The sequence below is a fragment of the Zonotrichia albicollis genome, chromosome 13, assembly GCF_047830755.1.
Source record: "Zonotrichia albicollis isolate bZonAlb1 chromosome 13, bZonAlb1.hap1, whole genome shotgun sequence".
Taxonomy (NCBI): Eukaryota; Metazoa; Chordata; class Aves; order Passeriformes; family Passerellidae; genus Zonotrichia; species Zonotrichia albicollis.
This window is the reverse complement of record NC_133831.1, coordinates 11,012,747-11,016,460: the sequence shown is the minus strand read 5'-3', so window position 1 is coordinate 11,016,460 and position 3,714 is coordinate 11,012,747.

Sequence of the window (3,714 nt, the reverse complement as noted above, 5' to 3'; positions counted from 1 at the left end):
CATCGTTAACAAACACAGGGCAAGCGATAGGACTCTCAGCTTGCCAGTCTCCTTCAAGAATGGCGTCATGGATGATCCTCTAGCATCTTTGTTGAATAGGATCCCTGCTCACAGGAGGGGGGAGCGGTGGTGGCAGAAAGGGCTCGGGCAGTGACAAAGGTTCCAGTTGTGGAGCCACAGAAGGTGGGTTGGGAGGAATCATCTGCAGTCTGGGTGCTTCTTCCTGTCGCTCCATTCTCTCTTGCCTCATAGAGAGCTCAGTCAATTTTATTAGGACTTCACCCATCTTACACTCAGCATGCTCTGGGTCTTCTGGCACAATGGGAGTCTGAGCTTTGGCAGCCTTTCCTTTTTCTTCTTCCTCTTCTTCCTCAGATGAGGAGTCAGGAAACAGTGGACACAAAGGAGGCCAACACTTTTCTCCCCCTACATCCTTCTTTTGGGCGATTTGCCAACACGCCCGGTTGTTTTTGGTCTGGCTCCACCTATAATGTCAGCTTCCTCTTCTTCGTAGGCACCTCCCTCTCTAGCAGTTTTGAAGGTTACTTCTGCTTTTTTAGCATGCTCTGCTACCTCTGGAAGAGGAACTTCCTCTTTTTGCTCAGTTGCTGCAGACTCTGGTGTGGTAGCTTCCTCTTTTCTTACTTTTTATAATGTCTTGCAAGTTGGAACAACTGGACCTTTCTCTCCCATCATGGGCTGAGTATGTCCAACCCCAAAAAATGTGGGTAATTGTGACAGTTGAAGAGGCACCTGTCACACCTCTCTAGACTCGCCACCAAGTGCCTCAATAGCCACTGCAGATACCTTTTTCTTGGCTCTCATGGACCCTAAGGGCTTGATTATAATTCTCAAGGTTGTCCCCAGGTCTCTCGCCTCCTTCCCGTCTTTTCTCCCTCTATCGTAACGTCCCAAAGAGAGTTTCCAACTCCTCACCACTCACTAATGCTAAACAACAAGGAGGGCTCAGGCAACTCCCCTTTCTTCCGGCCCCTTTGACTAAGGCTTCCACATCAGCTTCCTTAGTCTTTTCACCTCTCTTGGAGAGAATATTGGTCAAAAATCGAATTGCCACATCCCATTCCATCACAGTCTTACCTCAGCAGGGGCTTCATTGGCCACTCAAGCTCTGGACTCTGGTCTCACTTTCGTCTACCAGGTCTCTCCCACCTCCAGCTCTCTGGCTCCCAAATCAGGTCCTTGCCTGATGCTTCGGAGTGTTCCACATTCAAGCAATCTGCATTAAAGTGCTTTACAAGGGTCCCTGGTTGGGTCCCAGGTGACGAGGGTTCCACGGAGAGCCAGCCGAGTAACGACAATCACACTGACACAGTTACATGGCATTCTCCCTTTATTGCCTGAACAATGCTCTTTTTATACACATTTCCCTTGTGCATGTGGCAGCCAACTATCTACGATTGGTTGCACACCTTGATCCTGCACCTGCTACTCAATTTCATTGGTAAGCATCAAGGCACCACATGATTGGGTACAGCCCTTTTTGTGCTTAAAGCATCCAACCTAACATCCGTCTTAGCTCTTGCAAAATCGCAACATTTCCTCTTTCTGGGCCTTCAAGGTGACCCCAAGGACTCAGTCCCTTGTTATGTTACGGCTGGGTTGTCCAATCCCTCGAGGGGCAACCCATGCCCCTGATCAATGAGGAATTCCTCTACAGAGTTTCTGTTGGTGGAGATGAGCTTTATATAGAATTTGTATTTCCTGTCTTTCCAAAATTTTCCTCCCCTTAAGTAATATTGTGTCATGTCCCTGCAATAGTGTATTTTACCCCTAAGTAAAATTGTATATTTAACAAAAAAATAAAAAGTTTTCAGTTCACGCCACTAAAAGAAATCAACAGCTCTTATTTAGTGCAGCTGTTGCAGTAATTGTGTGGGAGAATACTTGGAATGTTAGAAGAGGGCTGGGTAACAGATGACTCTATGCACCATCACATTTCCAACCATTTTGGTTGGAAAAAGCCTTTAAGATCATGAAGTCCCACTAATAACCCATCACAGCCACCACTGACCCATGTCCCATTTATTTGAATAGTAGGAACAAAATCAATTTCACATCTGCCATCCAGTGCCAAGCAAAAATGTGTCGGTGATTGAGGGGTTGGACTAGAAAATCTTTGAAGGCCCCTTCCCACTCAAACCATTCCATGACTTTACTATACCCGAGCACTGGGTGCTCTGAGTGCACTCAAGGCAGAGCATCATGAAATCAAAAATATTTCCAGTAGTGAGATATTAACTCTTACAGAAAATGGCATTAAAAGCACAATATTTTGTGGTTTTTAATGAACATTATCTCCAGTTTAATCAAAAAGCCATGTTAGAAGTTCTCAATCAAGCCCAACTGGGGACTCAGACCACAGGATTCAGCATTTGTAAAATTAAACCCAAGCAAAGAGTTTGAGATTAAGTGTGAAGTCAGTTGCAGTATTTTCATTTTCTCCTCTATATGCCAGAGAACACACAGCAAAGTTCAGATATGCTTCTAAGGTCTAATTATTTTAGACTAGAATAAAAGTATTAAAATATCTTCAAGGATTATTAAGAAAGGAAAATCCAAGCAGATACCAGTTTTAGCTACAAATAATGAATTTCAGCTGAAAAAGGCGTAAAAGCAAAAATTCCCTCTCTTAAATAATATAATGCCATTCTAAACTTTTACAAAATACTGGATTTACAATAAATTCAAGCTTGTTCTGGAAGACCTACTGAATTCTTTAGTCACTAGAGGTCACTATTAGTTTTGAATTGTTCAAGACTGCTGAGTTCTATATCTTCTTCAGAATGTTATAAATTTGAGAACCTGCCTCCATTAAATATATTCATGCTAAATAAAGGTACTTGGAATAGATAAGTGAGTGTCGTCCTGAGAAAAATAAGTCCAGAAGTACAGGTCAAAAGTTCTGATTAGGAGAGTGTTTTAAAATATTGAATTTATCATGGTCCTTCCAGCCGCAGGTTAATTCCGGTGACTCCAACAATAAAGAATATTGAGATGAGGTGCTCTCAAGAACAGACAAGATTATCTTGGCACTCATTCAAGTCATAACCCACCAGAAAAGGGAAAGAAAATCAAGTAGACTGGCTGGAGCTTGAGATATACAGGCGTTAACTCGTGAGACAACAGAACAAGAAATGATGGTTGATATTTGAGAGAAAAAAAATAAAAATAAAAACAAAACGGGTGAAAAATAAAGGCTTTTTGGATGTTGTCTGGACATTGTCTAATATCTGTTGCTATTCTGACCTACATTAAAGTTATTTGTGTGAGGGATTCACTGCAGAGCTGTCACTGCTGCTGCCCCCACACCACATTTCTAGCACTGAAGTCACCTCATTCCATTTTCAGCAGGATGTTGGTGAGGGTGAAGACTAAGCAAAAAAATCTTTCAAAATTACTTTCCTTTTCTAAATACAAACACAAGACATTAATGAATCTGATGAAAAAGTCAGGGACATGCAGTGTCTCTCCAGTCCTTGATACACCCAGAAGGAGGCAGAGCTGCTAAAAAGGACTGGAAGGGATGTTCTGTGAGGAGCTGAGGACTCTGAGCTTGTTAAACCTGGGAAAAAGGAGGGTGACCTCAATGCTCTCTACAGAGGAAGGAACATGGTATCTACTGATGGGAAAAGCTCTTGTAGCTCTTACCACACCTTAGGAAGCATTTCTTTCCAGAGAGGATGACTAAGCACT